Source organism: Symphalangus syndactylus, chromosome 8, assembly GCF_028878055.3.
Source record: "Symphalangus syndactylus isolate Jambi chromosome 8, NHGRI_mSymSyn1-v2.1_pri, whole genome shotgun sequence".
Classification (NCBI taxonomy): domain Eukaryota; kingdom Metazoa; phylum Chordata; class Mammalia; order Primates; family Hylobatidae; genus Symphalangus; species Symphalangus syndactylus.
This window is the reverse complement of record NC_072430.2, coordinates 66,508,002-66,521,787: the sequence shown is the minus strand read 5'-3', so window position 1 is coordinate 66,521,787 and position 13,786 is coordinate 66,508,002. Positions and strand designations below refer to the sequence as shown.

At 46.8% G+C, this 13,786-nt stretch overlaps 1 protein-coding gene across 9 annotated transcripts in view; it reads right to left on the bottom strand.

Annotated features, from left to right (window-relative positions):
• NIN (ninein) overlaps nt 1-1,523 on the bottom strand; it is a 114,298-nt gene extending 112,775 nt beyond the window's left edge. For 3 of the 9 annotated variants that reach the window (XM_055289389.2, XM_055289391.2, XM_055289395.2), the window contains exon 1: nt 719-772. The gene's annotated coding sequence lies outside the window, so the exon portion shown is untranslated. Of the gene's footprint in view, nt 1-718; nt 773-1,271 lie in introns of those variants that run through there. The other 6 variants (XM_063644571.1, XM_063644572.1, XM_055289392.2 and 3 more) reach the window with 5 other exon arrangements.
• Nucleotides 1,524-13,786: the final 12,263 nt, after the last annotated feature.

The following is a 13,786-nucleotide window of genomic DNA, read 5'->3' as shown; positions in this document are numbered from 1 at the left end:
CACCTCGGGTTGTCAGGGCTGGGGTTAGGGAAAATGCCTCTTTCCGTCTCTATCTCTTAACTTCGCAGCGAGAGCTGTAAGCAGTGACTGTTCCCATCACCTAGTGTCCTTCTGTCAGGGGCCGCTTCGGCAGCTACAGAAGCCTAGCCGCTGGAAGCTTCCTTCCCCGACACTCCATACCTCCATGTCACACCTTTTAGGCAATAACCAAATGTCATTTTGTTCTTTCCCCTTCTCCTGGGCATTACACTGGGAAACTGTTTACGCGCATCGACCCCACACACCTCCCAAAATCTCCACTTTCCGGGCTCCAAGCAGCTCTCCGCTACTCAGACAGCCCAGGCTAACACCTCGGGTTTCCCCACGCAGTTTCCTCTTCAGCGTCTCAATCACAAGGCTGTGCGGGCGGCACATGCCAACGGAACCACCACCCCTTCTGCTCCCTCGGGGACTCAAGTCTGCTCTCGGACAGCGCACAGAAGCGGCTTTCAGCTCCGGGCAGGCGGCTGGGGGGTCGGGCGTACTGGAGGTGCCCAAACCCAGCGGTGCTGCCGGGCGGGGAAGCGAAGGTGCGGCCGCAGGACGGGTGCGCCTCCCAAGTCCCCGGCCACCTGCGATGCGTCCTCAACTCGCCTGCCCACCGCCACTACCAGAAACCTCAGACACCCCATTGTGTGGGCAAGCAGCGCGCTCCCCCGGCCCCGCCGCCCTCGCCTACCTTCTGTCGGTCTCTCCGGAGCGCCCGCACAGCCGGCCGCCCGCCTCCAGCGCTCTGCAAAGCGAAGGAGGACGCTTTGTTAGGGCTGGAGAAACGGGACAATACTTCGCAGTCGGCGCAGCGGTTCCGGGCGGGCGTCCTTCAAAAGGACGCGAATGGGGACCCGCGCGAGCGTCATTTCCATATGTAAGGGGCCAGCTCTTACAAAAGCGCGGCTCTTGGGGGCCGCAGGCTGCAGCGCGCATCCTCCCCGCCCCCGCCGGCCCGCCCCCCGCCCGCGCAGCCCGCGCAGCCCGCGCCTCCGGGACCGGCCCCTCCTCCCGCCTCCTCAGCAGCCCCGTCCCCGCCTCGTCCTCCCACCCGGCCGCCGCTTCCTCCCGGCCCGCAGGGATTGCGCCCGCCCTGGCCCCGGAACCCAAATGGGAAGCCCCCGCGTGATCCGGTGCCCAGTTCGCTCCAGGCTCTCAGGGCCTCGCCGACGGCGCGGGGGCAGCGCGAGGCCTCCGTGTACCCCCAGGCCGTGGGTCCGGGTCCCCGGGGTCGCGCCACTTACTGCGTCCCGGGGCTCAGGCGCCCGGCGCCGCCGCGGGAACCATGACCGCTGGCGCACTCCGGGCTTGGCGGCGGCAGCGGCGGCGGCGGGACGGCCGCGCCCAGCGCGCTCGGCTCCCGGCTCGGCCGCGGCCACCCGGAGCTCTGGACGCCGGGGAGGAAGGGCCGGGCCCGCGCGGGGAGGAGGAGTCAGGGCGACGCCAGCCCCGGCGCGGCTCCTCCTCTGCGGCCCGCGCGGCTCCGGCAACCGAGGGAGGAGCGGGCGGCGCCGCCTGAGCCCTCGCGGACGCGCCCTCCCCCTCCGAGCGCCCGCCTCCGAGATCTGAAGTTAGAAACGCCGGGGCTCCGGGTGCGGGTGGAGGAGGCTGGCGCCCCGAGGTGGCCGCCGAGCTGGGGCTGGCGCTGCCATCCTCGCCCCCTGCCTGTCCGCCTCCCTTTCTTTCCCAACACGCCTACACTCACCCGCACCGCGGACACTCGGGCCGCAGCGGCTTCGCGCGGAGGAAGGGCCCCCGCCTTCAGCAAGCGGGACTTTAAGCGGGGGATCCCTGTACCTTTTTTGCTCCCGGGCGGCCCTGGATTTCCCAGCCCTCGGGTGTCGATTGGCCGTCAACATTGGAAAGGATGTTCAGGAGGCAGAAGGGCTCTAGAAGTGACTCAGAACCCTGTAGAGCGAGGGCGACCCTCCTGCCAGGTCTACACTGCCTTCCGCACCTGCCCACCACGTCCTCACAGGCTCCCGCCCCTGTGCAGCCTTATCTGGGTGAAGCTGACCCTCGGTCGCAAGCCACACAGGACGGAAACTCCTTGGAGTTGGTGGTTCCCAGCCCAACAGTTGCTCGATATTAACTGCCTCCTACCCCTACCCCAGAGTCTCCGTTCTCACTCCCCCATCCCTACACTTCTGATCTCATTGCAGTAAAATAGGATCCCAAGTCCAGGCCATGGTTATCTTTGAGCCGCAGGGTTAAATGTGTTGCCCTTGAAGGATCCGCCTGATGGATTACAACCCACAAGTCTGGTTATTTTAGCAAGAAACTGGTGATAGCTCCCTTTCTACCGAGAGAACAAGCAATAGACAAGAGGAAACCAGCATTCCTTGAGAATCCAGTGTACTAGAAACTCGACAGAAATTATCTTACCTAATTCTCACATCACCCTTAGGAGGCAGACATTATTTTGCAGATGAGGAAAATGGATCTCCCAGAAGTCAAAGAGCTTCCTCAGGATCACACAGCAGGAACTCCACAGAACTGTGATTCAAAAGCAGATCACATATCTGGCAAAATTGCATAGAACTGAATATACACTCACAAATGAGAGCACGTGAAACTCATGAAATTTGAATAAGACATTTGAACTACACTAATGTCCATTTCCTGATTGTAATATTGTTCTACAGTTATGCAAAATGTTACCATTGAGAAAAATTGCGTGAAGCGTCTATAGGGAATCTCTCTATTATTCCTTACAACTTCATGCGAATTTGCAGTTATCTCAAAAATATTTTTTAAAAATTTTGAACAGCTCAGTCTTATTCAAAAGCCCAGGCTCTCTTCTTTCAACATGGTATATAAGCGTGCCTGCAGAATAAGAGAGATTTATGCTCCTCTGTCCTTTTTAAACACTCTTGAATAAGTACACACGCACACACAAACACACTCATACACTGTATGCATAGTTGTTCAGTCATCCAGTAATAATGATACAACACACACACACACGCAGTTCATTAAGAGAATAGTTAACCTGTTACCGGTATACTTACAGAGAGGTCATCTTGTAAGACAGACAATAATGCTCACTGGGCACTAAAACAGCCAACAGTCTTGGAAGGTAAGAATGAAGAGGTGTCTTTCTTGTTTCACCTAATCTCTGCCATGGAAGCCTCATCCTACTGGTTACCTCTTCAAGCATCACTTTTTAACCTGCAAAAATCCTTAAGGATGATATTGATCATTAGTTTAAAACAGTGATTCTTGGGGGTCAGGGGATATTGGAAGTGGCATTCACTCCCTGTGCAGGAAGATCAGAATTGCTGGGGGTTGTGTAACTTGAAAAACACAAGATGCGCTTTCTGGAGAGGAGTAAGTGGGGTGGAGTTAGCGCTGGGACTGGAAACTGGGATCACCTCCAGCCTTGCTACAAAGGAGGGAAAGCATGGAGCATCATTACTGCGTGGTGTGGGTTGGCAAGAGCAACCCTACCAAGAAAGATCATTTATTTAACACAATGGGCCTGCAATTTGGTTTGCGTTGAGCAAATGGTTAGTCTTAGTCCAAACTGGAGTCACGGGGAAAAAAAGGCAGAGACTTCCTTTAGAGCCCATCACTTGATCTTCTCTGTTAAACACAAAATAACAGCAGAAGTAGCAACCAGGCTCCAGTTCTATATTATAACCAGTATAAGAGAGAAAAAAAGAAATGTAAATGTTTATTCAGAGTTATTACCCTTTACAAACAAAACTTCACTCTTATCTGTTGCAGTTTATCTGCCTCTGATTTTTACTCTCACTTTGCAAGAACCTTGTTCAAGGACCTAGGACCCTTGAAGTATTTGTACATGAAGTTTTTGAAGGCTTTTCTGCCATATTTCACAGTACTGAACTGGCTCTCTCAGATGGTTAAAGCTCTAAAACGTTAACTAAAGAATAATCCAGGGAAGAGAAAGTTACTCTTTGTTTCTTTTCTTTTTATTTATTTATTTATTTTTTGAGACGGAGTCTCACCGTGTCGCCCAGGCTGGAGTGCAGTGGTGCAATCTTGTCTCACTGCAACCTCCACCTCCTGGCCTCCTGGGTTCAAGCGATTCTCCTGACTCATCCTCCCAAGTAGCTGGGATTACGGATGTGAACAACCACATCTGGCTAATTTTTGAATTTTTAGTAGAGACAAGGTTTCACCATGTTGGTCAAGCTGGTCTTGAGTTCTGACCTCAAGTGATCCTGCCTTGGCCTCCCAAAGTGCTGGGATTAGAGGCATGAGCCACTGCGCCTGGCCTACTCTTTGTGTCTTCTTGAAGTAATTTTGAAATTATCAGTTTAGAGTCAAGATGACAAATGAGAGAGAGAGAGAGAGAGAGAAAGTCAGGCTTTGTAAACTTCCTGGGACCTGAAAAGTTATTTTTTTTTCTTAGTCAAAAAAAGGTTCTAACCAAACATAGTCTACCCTCTCCCAAGTCACAGTTAGATATAAACTATTTTTCATTCACAGAATAGTCAAACAGCCTGTCACTCATGTAGCAATTCCTGGCTCCTTCTAAACTTCTTTAATCAATATCTTTCTTATTTCTGTGACCGTTTGAACTCAGCAGGACAGTTTTCAGGCAAGTTGCAGAGCTGTGTCAAAGACAGCCAAATTGTTAAAGTAGATAATCAGTTATAGTCTGGCCCAGGACCTCACTCGGTGAAAGAAAGGGACATCAATGATCTCCCCAAGGCCCTAAGGAAAATGAATGAGGAAGGGAAAAAGGGAGAAATTGAGTTCCAGACATACAAGTCCAGGACTAAGAGTTCCAGCAGCAAAATGTTGGTGGTTAAGAACCCAGGAAGAAAGAGGAAAAGTATAGAAAAGGGAAGGGAAGGTGACAGAAGGCAAACTGATTTACACTTTTGCCCCTGGCAGACACCTATTAGAAATTAGGATTCTCTGTTCATTTTCCTTATGAAGAAAATGAAAGAAGAGGAAACCAGGATTCCATAAAATTTATTTTTTTAAGTAAGCATTGATTGCCTACCCTGTGCCTAATACTGTCCTGAAAGTCACACGATGTTCAAAATGAACATCAGTCTGGGCATGGTGGCTCACACCTGTAATCCCAACATTTCTGGAGGCTGCAGTGGGTGGATGGCTTGAGCTCAGGAGTTCAGGACCAGCCTGGGCAACACAGTGAGACCACCCCCCTTCTCTACTCCCCTTTTTTTATTAGACAGGCTGGGTAGCACGTGCCTCTGGTCCCAATTTCTCAGGAGACTGACATAGGAGGATCGATTAAGCCCAGGAGGTCAAGGCTGCAGTGAACAACGATTACACCACTGCACTTTAGCCTGGTGACAGAGTAAGACCCTGTCTCAAACAAAACAAAATGAAGCAAAAATCAACCTTGGTTCTTGCCCTTGAGGAATGCATCATTCTCCTTTGGGAAGGTAAAAATATGCACTCATGAGACAGTAAGGGAATGATGTTAGGTGGCAATGGACTCTAATTACATTCTCCAGTTGGGAGACATACACGAGCTACAGCATGGCAAGAAGAGAGCAATGATTTCCCTAAAACATGACTTCTATTTGATCATTCTGACCATTGCTTTTCACATCAGGTCCTAGATCTTTTTCCTGATATTCAAAGTCCTTCCTGATCAGTGCCTGCAGGATCCTCAGTGTCTGCAGGAAACCTACCCTCCCTCCACTCTACTCATGTGGACCTTCTGATCTTCCCTCTGCTGCTCTTTCAGCCCAGATCGTCAGTCCTCATGTGTATTGAATGCCTTGTCTCTGTTCATTGTTTGGCCCAGCAATTGAAGCATAGCAGGAAGTGGTTATTGCGCATGTGTCTTTTGGATCCCATGGGCTGAGCACTCAGGTACTTTCCAAATGCTTGGCATTCACGTGGAGAAGAGATGTTGCATATGTATACATGGGATGGGTGGGTGGGGGTTGATCTTTACTTTTGGAATTATCCCTTTTCATGTGGCTGGATGCTGGCAATGGTCTACTGTTCTAAAGACTGTGAGTGCCAAAGGACTGCCACTGTAGCTTCATTTGAAGGGGAGAGGAAATGAAATGTTAGTTTAAGAAACATTGGCGTTCCCTCCCTCATACACTGTTTTTTTAAATTTTATTTTTATTTATTTTTTGGGACGGAGTCTTACTCTGTCACCCAGGCGGGAGGGCAGTGGTGGCATAATCTCAGCTCCTCCACTGCAACCTCTGCCTCCCGGGTTCAAGCAATTCTCCTGTCTCAGCCTACCGAGTAGCTGGGATTACAAGCATGCGCCACCACGCGCAGCTAATTTTTGTATTTTTAGTAGAGATGAGGTTTCACCATGTTGGCTAGGTTGGTCTCGAACTCCTGACCTCAGCTGATCAGCCCATGTCGGCCTCCCAAAGTGCTGGGATTACAGGAGTGAACCACCATGTCCAGCCCCTCCCTCATACACTCTTAAACACTTAATCAATATGACATGAAACCTTTACTTTTTTGTTAGAAGAGTTTTGAATGGAAAATTAAACATTTCTCCCCAAGCAAGACTACTTTGAATTCTCTAGAATTTGATGCGCACACAAAAGAAATGGCAACCCAGAAACATACATTTTAAAACATTTCTGTTCAGTAGAAATATAATGTGAGCCACACATGTAGTTCAAAATTTTCTAGTAGCCACATTTAAAAGAGTAAAAACATGTGAAATTAATTTTTAGATTTTATTTAACCCAATATACCCCAAAATATGATCACTTCAACATGTAATCAACATAAAAAGTAGTAATGGGATATTTTACATTTTTTTTGTTCTAAGCCTTTGAAACCTGGTATGTGCTTGGCACTTGCAGCACATCTCAGTTCAGACCAGCCACACGGGGCTAGTGGCTGCCACAAATGCAGTGTCAGAACAAGAAGAGGATTCGGAATCTGTCCAACCCAATTCCATTATTGTTAAAAGAAAGCTGTGCTCAGGAAGTTTTGGTGCCTTGCTCAGGATCATACAGTGGATGCATGACACCCCTAGGCCTGACCTGTCCAACTCAGCACTCGCCTCCTGAGAGGGCTTATGGCTGACTCAGACAGCTGCCATGGAATGAAACCCAGTGTTTACTAACATTTTTAAACAATCACCATCCTTAAAGTCCATTGGCCCCTGAAAATATGATTAGACATAACATTTCTGAAGAAAATAGCGCAATATATACTATTTTGTTTTCTTCTTTCTCTCTTTCTTTCTTTCTCTCTTTCTTTCTTTCTTTCTCTCTCTCTCTTTCTTTCTCTTTCTTTCTTTTTCTTTCTTTCCCTCTCTTTCTTTCTTTCTTTCTTTCTTTCTTTCTTTCTTTCTTTCTTTCTTTCTTTCTTTCATCTCTTTTTTTTTTTTGAAATGGAGTCTCATTCTGTTGCTTAGGCTGGAGTGCAGCGGTGCAATCTTGGCTTACTGCAACCTCCGCCTCCCAGTTTCAAGTGATTCTCTTGCCTCAGCCTCTGGAGTAGCTGGGACTACCTCATCCAGCTAATTTTTGTTGTTGTTGTTGAGACGGAGTTTCACTCTTGTTGCCCAGGCTGGAATGCAATGGCGCAATCTCGGCTCACCGCAACCTCTGCCTCCTGGGTTCAAGCAATTCTCCTGCCTCAGCCTCCCATAATTTTTGTATTTTTAGGTAGAGACAGGGTTTCACCATGTTGGCCAGACTGGTCTGAAACTCTTGACCTCGTGATCCGCCCACCTCAGCCTCCCAAAGTGCTGGGATTACAGGCGTGAGCCACCCCGCCTGGCCCCAGTATAGACTATTTTAATACTTAGAAATGACAACCCCGTAGGCCATTTGTTAAAGCACACCCTACCTGTTTTTGACTCAGCTGTATTGGCATCTGAAGGGTACCAGCAGAGAGAGGGTTGGAGGCCAAGAAGGCAGTAGCTGCTGGGCCTTGCCTGTCCTCCAGGAATGCGTGGAAGGAGTGCTTCTCCATCTTCCATCCTCCATCCTACCCACATCAGCTCCTGCCAGCATCCCAAGGACCCAAGCTGTCTGCCGTGATTAATCTCAAAGGCCTTAAAATAACTGAGTGACCTTTTTTCCCCACTCTACACACTTTGTAATGCTTTATATTCTGAATCAAGCCAAAGCCAAAATCCAAGAAAAGTGACCATTTCAAAAACAGAAAATGAGCCCACTAAGAAGAGAGCATTGCTTTCAATAATGAGAACATTTGGAAGTAAACTGAATAATGAGGACATCTTTGCACCTGGACTGATGAGAAAGCGATTAGATAGGGCATTACAAAAAGCAACATAAAGATCTTTGATTTGCATTTTGTTTTCAACTGTGAGAGAATGGGTGTAATTCTCTAAAGACATAGTTTAGACCTCTTTGTACTAAAATACTGAGGTCAAAGTGATGATAAATCTTACGGCAGTGGGCTCTGTGAGTCATGTTTCACTCTACATAAAATGTCTTAGAGGCTGAAGTGCTGGGGTTATGCTGATACCCGAATGGCATACTCAGACTTAAATAAAAATGTATTTTGTCACTTGATTTTTGATGTTCCCTTCTCACACATCATGCAGCCTATCTCTGGGTCCCTCAATGTGCAAACAAATAATATAGAAGGAAACAAGGTCAGCAGAAAGAAAAGTAGTGTTTATTTAGGTGTATCTGGTCACAGGTGAAGATCAAGAACCAGCCAAACTCTGTGTGTGTTTGTGTGTGTGTGTGTGTGTGTGTAAGATAGGTAGGCAAATGTGCTGAAAGGCTTCTGTTTGCCCCTTCAGATCCTCTCCCTACTCTTCTCCACCTGCTGTATGCCCCAAGAGGCTAACCTAGATGTACTACGTTAACAGGCTCCCTCAAGCCCTAGTTCCCATTATGTTCAGCTGATGGGGTAGCGCTGACAAGATTGGAGGCAAGATGGAGCATAAGGTTGGTGCTTACTCCTTGCAGGGTCTCTGCAGGCTGGCTGCAACCTGTAAAGTCACAGCTCGTGTCTCACAGCCTCTCCACACATTTCTGTCACCAGCTTGCAAAGCCACACTCTCCTTTTACCAGTGGGGCCTAGAGTTGGCAATGGCACCTCCTGATCCTAGCTTCCAGGTGGGCACTTATCCTTGTTTCTCTGAACCCAGTCCACACCTTTGTAAATAGTCCCTTTATTACTAACCTTTCTCCAAATACCTACTTTGACTTTATCCACTATTTCCTTCTGAGACTTTGATTGATAACGCAGGTATGCATATGTTCCTTGCTCTAGAAAGAATTTCTGTTTTCTTTATTAGCAGGATACTCGAACTTTCCCATTGCCCAGAATCATCATAGGTCAGTTTCCCAGAATCAGATCCCAAGGCGAGAATTTGTACATGAGTCATATGAAAGGTGTGTTACAGGAGAAACCTCCAAGGGGGTATGTGGGGAAGCAGGAGCAACACAGGGAAAGAAGGAGGGAAAAAGCCAAGTGCAGGTGTTATTCGGGCAGAGTCCCAGTCTCAGCCTATTGCTGACTGGAGCTCTGGAGCGTATATTACACCTCACAGTTTTCCCAGACTTGATTCGGGGGAGCTGGGCTTTCAATTTCCTGTACCAGTAACTCATTGGCTGTGGGCACCTCAGGGCCACAGTAAGCTCCCGGGCACTTTCAGTTCTCTGTGCAAACCGGTGAAACGCCAGTAGTTCAAGGGCAACCCTCTGAAGATAGTTGCAGAAGCTAATCATTAGAAAGCAAAATACACTGAAGCTGGGGCTTGGGCACACAGAACCAGTAAAAGAGATTCAAGGGCATCCGGGCAGAGCACCATCAATTTATGCCTCACATATATCTCCTGGAATTTGAAAGTATTTAGGGAGGGGAGATACACTGAGTATCAGTTGACCATCAGTTAATTATCAATTAACAATGGAATTACTGGAAGACAGGAGAGAGTTATCTCCGATATAAGGGAACACACCCTTTGAAAAAACACTGCATATTAATCAAATGGTATTTGTTTCCAATGGACTCAGTTAATACACTTTTAGTAAAAATCAAATCAGGGTCCATAGGCTTTTTAAAAGGCAGAGGCATCTTTGTTGGAATCTTAGCTACCAGATGCAGGTATGTTCTGTGGTATGTGTGCATGTGGTTGGTGGTAGTGGTTGTGGGGAGGGAGGGTATCAACACTTGCCATTTTCCTCTGAAGCTTCTAACACTTGGAAATTTGTCATAGAAGATTTTCTCATCTGCAGTTCAAACACTTCTCAGCAGGAATTTAGCTGAAGTTGAAATCACCATCTGGCATCTCATATTGAACCAGGTTCTTTGTGTGCCAAGAGCTTCTTCTTTTGGCAATGACGTTGACTGTGATCCTTCAAAAATGTTTCTTGGGTTGGCATTCTTGACTGAACAGAACAAGCAGGCTGTCTTGGAATTTAGGAGGAGATGTGCTGAGCAAGTTTTTGTCCCAGGAATAAAAGTGCGAGGTGAAAAGTTGAAGATTTGAGGTTTTGAATCTCCAGAATTCACATGTTTTATTGTTGTTGACCTAAAACCAGCTATGGAAAAAAAATTCCTGCAAAACGATTAGTAGAAGCAAAACGTTGCACAAGGAATATTCCATTTGAATCAATAAATCCTATTTAAGCAACTTCCAGGTGCAAAGTGATATCCTGCCTGCTGTAGGGACGTGAGGATGAGTAAGATGCAGTCTTTGCTCCCAAGTACTTCAGCATCCACTGGCTGGAAGCAGGGGATGACAGTGCATGATTAGGTGGATACAAAGCAGACTATACTAAGAAGCATAGCTGACATCGTCAGCCTCCTCCCAGGTACTCTGGGATCTCTTTTACCATTTCTGTGTGTTCTTCCATCCACTCTGAAGTGCTTTTGCTGCCATTGGCCTGCACCTGTGACTCTCTTTTGGTGGCTGCCCTTGGGCTGCTGTGTACAAATGCACGCAGAGAGCAAGAAGTGCTTGGGAACTGAATCCCTAGCTAGTGACTGCTCAGTGTGGAAGAAAGCAAGCTCAGCTCCCTTGTCTTAGAGAAGGACATCAATTAATGTCCAGAGTTCCCCTATGGAACTGAGCTGGGCTACTCGTCTTGGGACTTTCACCAAATTTCTCACCCTTGCTTAGTCTCTTTCTCTTCCCTGTCTTACTTCCCTCATTCACTTGCCAGACTCTTTGGGGGGCATTTCCTTAACAAAACCCTTCCCTACGAATCCTTCTCTCATGAACTGCTTCTGGGAACCCAATAAGGGGCATAATAGGAATCTGAACAAAATGCTATGGGAGCACAGAAAGGAGGGATTAGTTCTGCCTGGAGAACAAGGAAGTTTACGTAAAAGGAGAGGGCATTTGAGCAAGGCCTTGAAACGTAATTTGGAATTTGCCAGACAGGTAGAATTAAGAACTGTCATGATAAATCTGGGGGAAAATACGTTTATGAAGGAATAATCAAGGTAATGATGATGAGTGGTAGGAGATGAGGTTGCTAGAGTTGGTTGGGATGAACTGAAGAAGAGTCTTCAATGTCATTAAAGAGTTTGACTTTTAAAGTCTAAAAAATGGCAATAATGAGCCATTGTAGGTCTTTGAGCAGGGGAGAAATATGATAAATCTTTTGGGAAAATAATTGAACAAAAATACAAAAGATGGGTTGGAGAATAAGAGACAAATAGTGGAAGCCAGTTTGAGGGTCATTGCAATATTCTAAGAGGGGATGATGAAGGCCTGACTTAGAGTCCTTGACATGAGAATGAAAAGAAAATGGCAGCTCTAGAGATTGAACAATTGGACTTGGCAGCTAACTGGACATATGAGGCAATAACGCGAGAAGTCAAAAGTGGCTGAGGTGTTGGTCTGGATCACAGTGGATAATGGTGCCATAAACCAAGAGAGAAGCCAGGAGGAGAAAGTCAGGCTGAAGAAAAGTCAATGAATTCATTTTTGAAAAAAAAAAAAAAAAATCCCCAATGACTCAAATACATTTGAATGGAATCAAAGTAATCTGAGAATGAAGAACAAACAAAATGTCAGAATATTTGGATACTCATGAAGTTCTTGTTCAATTTTAGAACAAAAGCCTGGGCACAGTGGCTCAGGCCTGTAATCCCAGCACTTTGGGAGGCTGAGGCAGGAGGATTGCTTGAGCCAGGAGTTTGAGTCCAGCCTGAGCAACATAGTGAGACCTCATCTCTACAGGAAAAAAAAAAAAAAATTAGCCAGATGTGGTGGTGCACACCTGTGGTCCCAGCTACTTGGGAGGCTGAGGTGGGAGGATCTGGTGAGTCCAGGAGGTTGAGGCTGCAGTGAGCAGAACTGTGCCACTGCACTCCAGCCTGGGTGACAAAATGAGACGCTGTCTCTTAAAAAAAAAATTAGAACAAAAAGATACTTTTAAAAATTAGCTTTCTAAGGCCGGGTGCAGTGGCTCACGCCTGTAATCCTAGCACTTTGGGAGGCCGAGGCAGGCGGATCACGAGGTCAGGAGATCGAGACCATCCTGGCTAACACGGTGAAACCCTGTTTCTACTAAAATTACAAAAAAAAATTAGCTGGGCGCAGTGGTGGGCGCCTGTAGTCCCAGCTACTTGGGAGGCTGAGGCAGGAGAATGGCGTGAACCCGGAAGGTGGAGCTTGCAGTGAGCCGAGATCGCGCCACTGCACTCCAGCCTGGGTGACAGAGTGAGACTCTGTCTCAAAAAAAAAAAAAAAAAAAAAAAAAATAGCTTTCTAGACAGGAATCAAAACCACAAAATTAACAACAGAAACCCGGACATCCTATAGGAATAGGAACACTTAGAATTCTGAATCCAATGCTTCAGTTTCATCACGATTGTACTTTGCTTATTGAAACTAGAGTGAGGAGTCTGTACGGTCTAAAGATTGAATCTGAAATGTTAAATCTGTACGGCTGTTTGAAGCCATCTTTGAAAGCAGAGTCCTATGACAATAGTGCTGAAATCAAGAAGAGAAAATAGTGCTTTTAGTGTTTACAGACTATTATCTGTGTAATGTAACCAGTTTTTGTAGAGGGACTTTGGAGTAATAGTCCCATCAATGGACAGTGGTCATTTCCTAGCCTTTAATTGTTGCTGTTCATTTGCTTATGGCTATGGCTCTGCATTGATTTTTCTTTTTTCTTTTTGAGACAGTCTTTTTTTATTTTTATTTTTATTTTTTGAGACAGAGTCTCTGTCACCCAGGCTGGAGTGCAGTGGCACAATCTCAGCTCACTGCAACCTCCGCCTCCCGGGTTCAAGTGATTCTCCTGCCTCAGCCTCCTGAGTAGCTGGGGTTACAGGCGTGCACCACCATGCCTGGCTAATTTTTGTATTTGCAGTAGAGACAGGTTTTCACCATGTTGGCCAGGCTGGTCTTGAACTCCCGACCTCAAGTGATCTGCCCGCCTTGGCCTCCCAAAGTGCTGAGATTACAGGCATGAGCCACCGCACCCAGCCTGCATTGATTTTTATAAAAATCAATATGCCCATGTGAGAATTGGCATCCCTGCATTGCCTTGACATTTTAAGCAGCACACAATTAGAAGAAAAAGCACAAGTCCAAATTGTTAAAAAATGTTTTAGCTTGAGGAAAAGTCTACTTCATACAAGACACATTGTTTCAGAAGCCAAATGAATTAGGGCAGCAGAGAGGACTTGCTACTCTGTAACAATGTTACATTTAAATTCTCTTTGAGAACCCTTAACACTTAGAGCCTCTACCACTCCCTCCTATCCTAGGCAGGAGGTAGATTTAAGAAGTAAAGTTATGCATGAAAATAATGGAGGAAGAGAAGGTAAGAAAAATAGAAAGCAAGAGAAAGAGGTCATTGGTTGTGTT